Raw genomic sequence first — 12,572 nt, forward strand, 5'->3', positions numbered from 1 at the left:
AGTCGGAGTAGTGACAAGCGTAATGGGTTCTTTGATTGTAGGCTGGCAGGAGATGTTAGGAAAGAGGAAGACTTTCATCGTCATAACCATACGGTTCTGCGTCGCTACGTCCACCACCAACCTCCTGTTTCAAATCCAGCCCCTGATTATAATTTCTCTGTGAATGGGGATGTTAAACCAACAACTTTCTAATCGGCTGCAGACACTTCATTTGATCTGCAGGGTTACATAGAAACATAAAAACATAGAAAACCTACAGCAAAATACAGGCCCTTTGGTCCACAAGGTTGTGCCGAACATGTCCCTACCTCCGTAATTAGTAGACTTACCTACAGCCCTCTCCCTTTCTAAGTTCCATGTACTTATCTAAAAGTCTCTTAAAATACCCCATTGTATCCACTTCCACAACCGTTTTTGGCAGCCCTGTCCACTCACTAACCACTCTCTGAGTAAAAAAAAAACTTACCCTGGCATCTCCTTTGTACTTACTCCAGCACCATGAAACTGTGTCCTCTTGTGGCAACCATTTTAGCCCTGGGAAAAAGCCTTTAATTATCCATATGATCAGTGCCGCTCATCAGCTTACACACTTTCTAACAGGTCACCCCTCATCCACCGTCTCTCCAAGGAGAAATGGTCGAGTTCACTGAAATTATTCTCAAAAGGCTTGCTCCCCAATCCAGGCAACATCCTTGTAAATCGCCTCTGCACCCATACTATGGCTTCCACATCTTTCCTGTAGTGAGGTGACCAGAACTGAGCACAGTACGCCAAGTGGGGTCTTGCCAGCATCCTACACAGCTGCAACATTACCACTCGGCTCCAAAACACAATTCCACGATTGATGAAGGCCAATACACCACACACATTCTTAACCACAGCGTCAACCTGCTCAGCGGCTTTGAGCGTCCTATGGACTCGGACCCTAAAGATCCCACTGATCCTCCACACTGCCAAGAGTCTTACCACTAATACCATATTTGGCCTTCATCTGTGACATACCAAAATGAACCACTTCACACTTATCAGGGTTGAATTCCATCTGCCACTTCTCAGCCTAGGTTTGCATCCTATCAAACTCTTGCTGTAACCTCTGACAGCCCTACACACTATCCACAACACCTCCAACCTTTGTGGCTTCAGGACATTTAATATCCCATCCCTCCAGGTCACTTATAAAAATCACGAAGAGTAAAGGTCCCAGAACAGAATCCTCAGGCAACCCACTGATGACCGAACTCCATGCAGAATATGACCCGTCTATAACCACTCTTTGCGTTCTGTGTGCAAGCCAGTTCTGGATCCACAAAGCAATGTCCACTTTAATTTCATGCCTCCTTATTTTATCAATAAGCCTTGCATGGGGAACCTTATCAAATGCCTTGCTGTAATCAATATGCATTACATCTATTGATCTTCCTTCAACAATGTGTTTAGTCACATCCTCGAAAAATTCAATCAGGCTCGTAAGGCACGACCTGCCCTTGATAAAGCCATGTTGAATATCCGTAATCTTATCATACCTCTCCAAATGTTCATAAATCCTGCCTCTCATGATAATCTCCATCAATTTACAAACCACCGAGGTAAGACGCACTTGTCTGTAATTTTCTGGGCGATTTCGACTCCCTTTCTTGAATAAAGGAACAACATCCTCATCCCTCCCATTTTCCGGAACCTCTCCCGTCTCCACTGATGATGCAAAGACAATCGCTAGATGCTCAGCAAAGTCCTCCCTCGCCTCACACAGTAACTTGGGTTACATCTCATCGGGTTCAGGCGATTTATCCAACTTGAAGCTATCTCCAACCATGACAGCTCTGTTATTATTACACCTTTTCAGGAAGTGTTTCCCTATCTGTTCCTCAATATCCCTGTTACTGCTGGGCAGCCTGTGAAAAACACTGAGTAAACATACACACATTTTCCTGTTCCTAATCTCCAGCCACAGAAACTCCGCAGACAATCCCTCCATGGCGTCCACCATTTCTGCAGCCTTGACTCTATCTCTGATCAACGATGCCACGCCTCCACCTCTTTTGCCTCCCTCCCTGTCCTTTCTGAAACATCTAAAATCGGGCACATGGATTAACCAGTCCTATCCCAGAGTCGTATAATTCTCTGTAATGGCCAACACATCGTTTCTCCACGTACTGATACATGCTCTAAGCTCATCCGCCTTATTCTCGACACTCTTTGCGCTAAAATAGACACATCTCAAACCTTCGATCTGTGCGCGTCACCTACGGAGTTACTTATGTAGTTGGTACCTATGTACCAAACCTCTGGCTGTTCTCCCTCACACCGCAGGTTATCCTGCACACGATCTGAAACATCCCGGTCCCTGGCACCTGGGAGGCAAACTACCATCCGAGTTCCTTCCCTGCATCGACAGAATCGCCTGTCTGACCCCCGAACTACAGTCTCCTATCACTACTGCCTTAGTCTTCCCTTCACTGTCCTTCTGAGCCACAGGGCTGGACTCTGTGCCGGAGGAACGGCCACTGCCGCTACCCCCAGGTAGGCTGTGCACTCCAACAGTACTCAAACAGGAGTACTTATTCACCAGGTGTACAGCTACATGGGTACTCTCTAGTAACTGATTCTTCCCCTTTCCTCTCCTGTGACCCACTTCTCAGCCTGCCGTAGCCCCTGTGTGACCACCTGCCCATAATTCCTATCTATCACATCCTTTTGCTCCAGTTTCGTTTAAATTCCTTGCCTCACATTTTCCCATGGGTAGTCGTCGAGATCTTTATCACAGCGTTTTTATTTTCCTTCATACATCCATGTCCAGTGATATCTCAACACTGAGTAGAATTACACGTTACCGTGTAACAGTCAGGGTAGAATTATAAGTACGGTGATGTTGAGCCTTTCGGATCAAGTTATTATTTCATTGTTATTCTAGAAGTTTCGTCGGGAATTATGCAGCTGGGACTTCAGCAGATAAATTGAAAGGAACTGCTTGACGTTGAGTCAGTTACGAAACAATCGGGTCGATTTAAAGTGTGCAGGCAGCTTTCGAACCCGAGGTAGTGAGAACAGAAGAAAACTAATAGATTAAAGGGAATTTTTAAAGTAAAATTTATTATCAATTGAATTTTGATACAAGATGATTCGGATAATGAGCTGGTAAACCTATGACCATTCCCAGACAGGCAGTACTTTGTTACGTAAAGAGCGTGCAATTTGAACTGAATCTGGTTCTGGGGCAATCTAATCAGAGCAATTGAATGTCGACACAAGGAACTTCAGGTAATGAACTGCTAACTGAGACCATTCTCGGAGAAGCAGCTACTTATGATGCAAAATGACAGACCTACCAATGAAGCAATCTTAATTCTCGTTAGACGCTGTCTGTGTTACCTTATTTAATTGGTTTAGATAAGTCACAGTTGGAAGACAAAATACACAAGGCTGGGTTGGGACAATGCTGGTTGTAGCCATTTAAGAAGCTGATCCAGGTAGGTCAGGTGACCTTGAGCCAATGGAATTGAAATCATTTGAAGGGGCCACTACAAGAGACAGGAGTTCTAAATGCGCTGGGGCGATAACTCTCCAGCAACCAAACACGAATCATCGCTGTTAAGGACACGTGGAGATCGGTCCACGAGGAACGTTTGGCCAGCGCAGACTCGTTTCCCGCGTACTCACTTTCCTCTTCATTGACTCTTCAGGAAGGGTCAGAAATTCTCGTGGTGTGCACACAGGTAGATAGTTTGTGAACCCACCTGCTTTTTTACTTGACACAATAAAAGCCATTTGTCGGTAAATACAGATTCCCTGTGGCTCACTGATCATTATTACAAAGGGTGATCCTTGAAATAGAATTGACGTCCCTGCGTGGTCTCGCGGATGAATCTCTTTGTTGAACTGGTGACTCGAGTCCAACCGCGTGCGTGAGGTATTGACAGATCTGGTGCTGACACCGGATGAAGAATTCCGGGGATTAATCAAATCCAACGTACTTGGATTGCGTTAATTTGAGTGGATACCACTAGAAATGCGCGTTGGAGAAGGGGCCGGAGTATCAGGAGTTTGTGTGGCTGTAACGGGAAAACTGCTGGGGTTGCCCCGTGTAAATTGGTCCTCAGGGAAGCAGTCGAGCAGGAAGTTTAAACAATTGAAACAAACAATCGCAGTTAGCTGTTTGAATGAGGATTTGATAGAGTTACGACAATGTGCTAAGTCAGAACGGCGCAGATTAGAATTGGAAAACGAATGCCGGCAAAAAGTAGAAGCCGAGCGATATAGGTTAGAAGGAGAGCACAAAAATGATCCAAAAGGAGGTGGAGACCTATAGAGAAAGGGCTACACTGCGGATAGCTCTAGACCTGATGCATATGAAACATATTTGGTTCAAGTGTGAGAAATAACTTAATTAAAATAAAAAGTGACCGAGAGGCCACAGCCGAAGTCGCGAAGGATGAAGTGCCACTCTGTAACTGACTGCACTTTAACCGCGTCGACTTGAACTCTGGACGGTTTGTGCATAGTTCCCAGTAAAACAGCACCTATTCCTTGTAGAATTCACACTTCTCTGACTTGAGATAAAAGATATTATCTATGATCTTCATAGGAAACTCCTGAAATTTTTGACGTGCTCCTGGTGACGACACATATACTGTAGATTATTATGTTGTATAAAGAAATGATCTTGGTGAAGGGCCAATAATCAATACTCTGAAGAAAAAGAAGACCGGGGATGTTGCCGTGGTTCGCGGGCAGACAAACCCGGAACCATATGCCATCTAAATGTACTCTTCGATGGCCACCGTTTCGGGACAAGGGTTGGAATAGTTACGGGGAGGACAAGCACCGGGTAAGATGTCAATGACAAAGTCGGATGGTCGGTGTAGAGACAAAGAGGCCGTCTTGTTCTTTATAAAGATCACAGGAAGGTCGGCATATTCAGCCGTAATGCCAGTGGAGACCACACTAGCTGCTATCAACGGAAAGGATTCACGGACAGATGAGTTAGTTACTGGAGGGTGTCATGAAGGGTGCCTCCGGGAGACGTTTAGGGGTATTAATCCGTTGGTTGTTATATCCAGGGAAGTCCAGGAGCGGCAGTAGTTCAGTTCAATGTGTTAGATGCTCACTGTGGTTGCCTTCCAGCAGAAGTTGAAGGAGTTTTGGGAAGATGGATCTTGCTTGTGCCAGAGGCTGACAATTCTAGGCATGATATCGGCATTCTCTCATTTGCTCAGTGGGAATGGCCTTTTACAGCCAGAAGATAACCTCGAGTTTCCTACTTCTCCGGATTCAATAATGCCGGAAGTTCATGGTTCTCAGACACCCAAAGCAAAGAAGCTGGTAGCATTATACAGTTGGGTAAAATGCTTGCAGGGCGAACTGATCCGTCAGAACTCGCCATTTTGCTGGCGGGTATCCATTTACACTGGGCTGTTGGGACATGAAGTCCAAAAATGTTCCGTGTCGTCACAAGCTTATTCCCCTGCGCTGATATCTTCCCTTGTGAGATTGGTGCAGGCGCCTCGCATGGACAGACTCCTCGCCGGATTGCGTACTTGGTAGTGCGGGAAAACCCTCTACCTTGGCGCAGGTACAGTATTCGTTGGGGAGACGCCTGACCCTTGCAGTCGCTTAAATGCAAATCAGTACTGATCTTAAGCAGTGTCATTGTAAACGGGAGTCTTTCTTTCCCTGAACCTGGACAACGATAAACAGGGAGCAATGTCGTCGTTCTGCTTTGGGTTAAGTATAGGGTGAGCAGCCGGTTGTCGTGGTCCATGTAGGGACCAATGATGTAGGTAGGAAGAGAGATGAGGTCCTGAAAAGTGAGTTTAAGCAGTCAGGCGCCATGTTAAAGGACAGGACTTCCAGGATAGTAATCTCAGGATTGCTACTAGTGCCATGTGCAGCTGGGTTTAGAAATAGTAATTTAGCGCAGATCAACACGTGGCTGAAGACATGGTGCAGGAGGGAGGGTTTTATATTTAGAGATAACTGGGCAGTTTTCCAGGGGAGACGGGACGATTGACATCTGAACTGGAGGGGAAAATATTTTTCAGGTAGGTTTTCTTGAGAGGCACTTGTGAATTTAAATTGGATACAATGGCGAAGGGGAAGCCGAGTGTAGGAGCACATGTATGGGAGAAAGAAGAAAAGTAAAATAGTGAAGTTGTTTGCACCATTAGTGATAAACAGAGAGATACAGGTGGAGAATTTCTTAAATCCATTTATTTTAATGCGTGGAGCATCGTAACAAAGGTGAATGAGCTTAGATTGTAGATTGATATCTGGAAATATAATGTTGTTGCTATTAGTGAAACATGGTTGCAGGAGAGGTATAGTTGACAACCTGAATTTCGTTGCATCAGGTGTGATAGAATCGGAGGGACCAGAGGGGGAGGTGTTGCTTTACTTGTCAAAGAAAATATTACAGCGGTGCTCTGGCAGGATAAATTGGAGGGCTCGTCTACGGAAGCTATTTGGGTGGAATTGAGGAATGGGAAAGGTGTAGTAATATTTATAGGAGTGTACCATAGACCACGTAATGGGAAGCGTAAATTGGAGGAGCAAATTTGTAAGAAGATAGCAGATATTTGCTGTAAGCACAGGGTTGTGATAGTGGGAGATCGTAATTTTCCACACATAGACAGGGAAGCCCATTCTGTAAAAGGGCTGGATGGTTCGCAGTTTGTAATTTGTGTGCAGGATAATTTATTTTGCAGCAATGCATCGAGGTACCGACTAGAGAAGGGACAAAGTTGGATCTCCTGTGAGGGAATGAGATAGGACACGTGACGGAGGTATGTGTTGGGGAGAACTTCGGATCCAATGATCACAATGCCATTAGTTTCAATATAATTATGGAGAAGGAAAGGACTGGACATAGGGTTGAGATTTTTGACCGCAGAAAGGATAACTTTGAGGAGATGCGAAAGTATTTAGAAGGAGTGGAGTGGGACAATGTATTTTATGGGAAGGATGTAATAGGGAAATGCAGATCATTTAAAGGTGAAATTTTGAGGGTACAGAATCTTTATGTTCCTGTTAGGTTGAGAGGAAATGTTAAAAGTTTGAGAGAAGCATGGATTTCAAGGGATATTGGAAACTTGGTTCGGAAAAAAAGAGAGATACCTACAATAAATATAGGCAGCATGGAGTAAATGAGATCCTCGAGGGATATAAAAATGTAAAAAGAATCTTAAGAAAGAAATTAAGAAATCTAAAAGAAGATACAAGGTTGCTTTGGCAAGTAAGGTGAAAATAAATCCAAAGATTTTCTACAGTTATTTCAATTGCAAAAGGTTAGTGAGGAATAAAATTGGTCCCTTAGAGAAATAGAGTGGACAGCTATATGTGGATTCAAAAGAGATGGGGGAGATTTTGAACAATTTCTTTCCTTCGGTATTCACTAAGGAGAAGGACATTGAATTGTGTAAGGTAAGGGAGACAAGTAGGGATGTTATGGAAGTTATGATGATCGTGCTGTTTCCGCAGGGAACCCTGGCTGGCGATGGCTTGTTGAAGGGTATTTGTGTCCGCTGGGTCCATAGTGGCCAGAACGTTCTGTTGCAACAAGCGAGGGGTACCCAAACGCAGAACACAGTCACGGAGACGGAGCTAGGATGCAGACGCGGGTGTGAGCGTTGAATGACAAACAGGAGGGAGAGCAGGACAACAGGATGCAAAAAGAACTTATTTTGACACAAAGCGTATAAAGGGAAGCGCGAGACAATGCTTTTCTTAACTCATAAGCGGCAGAGAAACGTTAATTACCTCAGTGGCAAAACCATCGCTCTGGCAACTGGTCGGTGCAAAGCCGAGGTTCTAATGCTGCAGGTCCTGATGAAAACCAGGTGTAATGCTATCAAAGGAAATTGGGGGAAAATGGGGAATTAACGGTCGGGACTATGACACCGGAGTTAACATAGGTGGAGCATCGAGAGAAATCTGAAGAATATGGGAAATATTTGAACATACAGTTACGGAATCTGATTGTACATACTAATTACAAATAAGTGTCGCGAAAAGGTCAACGGAAAAAAAAAGATAATTTTATTGGTAACATTGCAATTTTGGTCATCACGGAGTCGATTGAGCAGTTGAAGAATCTGTCTTGGTGGCCAGAAATGGAAAATGAACATATTATTGTCAGAATTGTTTGATCAATGCCCACTTCCATCCAGATATATCCATTACAAAAGCAGTTTGAAGACAGACCACCCTGTAGAAGAACGATGGATGAACTTTCAGATCGATTTTGAGTGCGCTTTATTTTCATGCCCTGGAGTACAGAAAATATATCCTAGTGCTAGTGAATACTTTCTGCCAGCTGATGAAGTCTTTTTGAACTGGGAAAGACATGCGAAGTTTACCGCCAGGATATTGTGAGCAAGGGATTTTACCTGTTGCAGATTGCTGAAGGTTCTTTCATCAGATCAAGGTCCTCACTTCACTGGAAACTTTGTAAAACTGTTCTCCCGAACGGCCGAAGTGTTGTGATCGAGATTGATAAGATTACAGGGACATTGATACACTACACACCCTGTTTCTTTTGTTCCATCGAGAATAACACGCAGTAAGCTGCTCGAGCTCAACAGTTCAGGCGGCATTTACGGAGGGGAGTAAACTACTAAACAGGTCGGGCCGAGAATTTCATCGGGACTGAAAAGGATCGGCGAAGAAGATGGGGAGGGGGAAGTGGCTGAATAAAGAGTTTACAAGGCAGAGGGTGATAGGTGACATTAGATGTAGGGGTGGTAGTTCGGTGATGGGTGATAAATTAAAGATCTGGGTGTGATAACTCGAAGCGATTAAGAGCAAAAGGAAGAATCAGCCGAGGAATGAAAAAAAATCTAAGCATGAGAAATAGGACAGGAATGGGCGCCAGGCAGAGGAGATGGGCAGGAGAGAAAATCAGCATGGCTAATAAGTGGGAATGGACAAGTTAGAATGTGGAAGGAAATATTATTATAACTTAGAAAAAAATGCATTCGTAATGCAATCACACTTCAGGCGATGTAGATGGAAAATGAGGTGTTTTTCCTCCAACGTGAGTGTGGTCTCCTTCCTTTCGTAAAACGGGAACTAGGAAATTTCGCTTTTTGTGGCGAATCCCTGTTCTCCGTCGAATCTCTGCGATGTACAGAAGGCCGCACAGGGAGCACTGGCTACAGAAGGTGACCCGGATAGTTTCACCGGTGCACTGTCACCTGACCTGCAAAGGTGGGTTGTGGCCCTGTATTGCGGAGAATGAGCGACTATGACACTTGTTCTGCTTACAGGAATAAAAAAGGGTAAGATGATTGGTCAAGATGAGGGGAAATGTGCTTCATGTTTGGCTTATTGTTATCATTTGTACCAAGTTACAGGGAAAGCCCTTCATTGTCATGGCATCCAGACATATCATCCATTCATTACTCAGATCGGACAGCTCTTATTCAGCCACACACTGAGACGCAAACAGGAACCTGATCCTAAACACCACTGTTTACTGAGACCGGAACCTGACATGTGAAGGTTAGACTCCATCATACCCTTTCATTTTACAGAAGTGGTTGACTGCTGACCCCACCAGGCCCTCAGCCCTGATTTGGATGTGTGACTGTGATCACAATACAATCAATGCATCGACCTTGGACAGCTCGGAAACTATAATACACTGACTCCTATGTGTGAAACCTGACCTAGATCTTCCTGAGATCTGAGCCCGGCGGGTGATGACTGACAGAGACACGCTCCCAGAGATAACCGGGAGCTTATACCACCAACCCAAATTCACCCCGATTTGTGACATTGTGCGTGACCCCTGACACAGCCACAATCAGAGAGCAAACTCGGGCACGTGACACTGACGCTACCGCAGCCTGTTATCTAACCCCATTGTATGACCCCGGACGCCACAACACGCTGTATTCGGATCTCTGGCCACACCATTTTATGATATTTGACATGATGTCTGCGAAAACTAACTACACTACTCGCTGCTATCTGATTGCATGTGTAACCACTGACCGAGATCACACTGAGAATAGATGCACACATATACCTATCGCCTGAACCTATCACCATGTCATATGACTCCAAGTGAAGCTAAATGCTCCGCTACACAGCAAGAGCTGACCCAATACGCGTGATCTCCGACACCACCATAGCCTGAGGGCTGTGAATGTTAATTTGCCTCCAAAGCCACTTTTCCCTGACAACCGATCCCCATGACGGACGCCTTTGTTGAACACTGACCTGAAATCCCTTAGTTCTTGCTCCCGTGTTTGACAAGTGACCCAAACATATCTTGTAATCCTCTAAGCGTGTGACAGCGTCTGACGCTGTTGTGTTACACCAGCGCACACTGAGTTTTGAAGCTAACACATGCTAAGATCAGTCACGGTGTGTAAGATCAAAAGATCAGACAAAATCAGGCCATTACCTCCAAGGAGACTTTTCCACCAGTCAATTATGCCTCATTTATCATCTTCCTAAACCCTATTCTCAAGCCTTCTCTCCGATAATATAGTTCAAAAACAGAGTGCGTATTTACCGCAAGATGGCGGTATAATTATGTAGTAAGTGTACTTTAATATAAATAAGTTACCCAAAACAACTGACTCTCCAACCCACTGATATCAAAGCCGATGTGCTTGATCTCCGAGTACAATTCATTCTGAATTTTGACCCATATTTGTGGCTATTGACACAACTACACTCTGAATTCAGGCATGGTGCGTGACGCCGACCTTAACAGTATCTCATATAAACAAAGTGCGTGATGACTTCCCCCGCCACCCGATGAAAAATGAATGGACTGCCATGCCCTGAGAATAGTCCGTCGTCTACCGGCTCGATTACGTATATCAGTCTGCACTCAAACCCGATTGTTTTTACTTCGATTAATTACAAGCTGCCATCCATCTCCCATGATCATCGACGGCTTTACTCCTGGGAGCAATGGTAAACCAGAGTGGCAGTTATAATAGAAAACAAGCGGAACGCTAATTTGACAGCTGAGCCGAAAAATCGATTAGTGTTCATTTGTGGGTGTCTGTGTTTGTGTGCGCATCTTAGTTAGCATGTGTGTGTGTGTGTGTGTGTGTGTGTGTGTGTGTGTGTGTGTGTGTGTGTGTGTGTGTGTGTGTGCGTTCAGGTGTGTCAGTCCACTCTTTCTATCTGACCAAGTCTGACTGTGCCTGTGCATCTGTGAACGTGTGTGTATCAGGGACAGGTAGGAGGAGAAAAACTGAAGGGCAGAGAGGACATGAGATACAAGATTAGAATCCGCGGTAAAATCCAGTATAGACAAAATAGAAATCGAAACCCTGCATTTTAATGTACGACTTATAACGCTACTTTATTTTTCTTTATAAAATGAAAGAGGTATGACAGCAACTTTTTTCTTAGAAAGGAAATATTACAGAGACATCGAGAAAATTTACCAATTCACGCTGGATACAAAACTAAAGGCTTGTAATTAACCGAATTGACGCAAAACCCCATCGTCAGCACAGACCCTCATTGGAACGCTGACTGGCCGGGGGCCACACGGTAGACCAATGATTACCTGGCGCGGTACTGTAGGTTTAGAATTGAGAGCACTGAAACACACCTAGGGCCTAGTTTAGAAGTTAGCCAAGTACACAGAGAGATGGAAGACATTCATTGCCGCTCTAAGCGTCAGAAGCGGACAGGAACAAAGTCGGGAAGGAGAGAGAGAGAGAGATATTCATTTCAGAATCTGCTACTCTATGTCCCTCACCTCTCACCGCTTTTTGAAAGTCACAATTAGAGTAACAGGATAAATAAATACACTCTTCAGCTGCTCCCGGAACTTCCTCTGGGTTACTGCGTAGAGGGCCGTGTTCGTGCAGCAACTCAAGTGCTGCAGGATGAAGCCCATCTTCTGCACAAAATTAGGGGGAACGATCGATCGAAACCCCAGCCACAACAATCGATTCCAGATGGAGTGGATCATGAAGACCGCCCACAACACGATGACATTTCCAGAGACGGCGAAGAGTAAAATGATTGATTTTCTTCGACTTTCCATCTCAGCGTCTCTGGGCTTCTCCCCGCTGCTGTGACCCCGAAGTCTGTTGCGAGCTCTGCTGGCTGTTAAAATCGGTTTTACGGTTAAAGTGTTGAAGAAGAGAATGAGAAAAAAAGGAGCGACCGGGGTAAGGAAATAATGAGTGAACACAATCGTTGCCCAAAGAGCTGAGCCAACAACACCACCTCTTTCCCAACATATCCAGGGATCACTAAGAAGGTTATATTCACCCGTCAGCATAAAATACCAAAACAAATCCTTCAGGCAGTTGAGCACGGTCTCTGTTCCCAGAACCACAGCCACCGTTCTCTCAGTACAATATGTGGATTTCATCTTCTGACAGCAGATGGCGACAAAGCGGTCGAAGGTGAACGAGACTGTGAACCAGACAGAGCAGTCTGACGCTGCATACAGGATAACGGCGTGAATATTACAGACCAGAACTGGCCAGGGGAAGTGAAATTGCCGCCAGTACACCATCGGGGTGAGCCTCAGTATCAGGTCAAAGATGACGACAATTAAATCCGCCGCGGCCATGGCCACCAAATAGAGA

This window comes from Hemitrygon akajei, unplaced genomic scaffold (genome assembly GCF_048418815.1).
Source record: "Hemitrygon akajei unplaced genomic scaffold, sHemAka1.3 Scf000124, whole genome shotgun sequence".
Taxonomy (NCBI): domain Eukaryota; kingdom Metazoa; phylum Chordata; class Chondrichthyes; order Myliobatiformes; family Dasyatidae; genus Hemitrygon; species Hemitrygon akajei.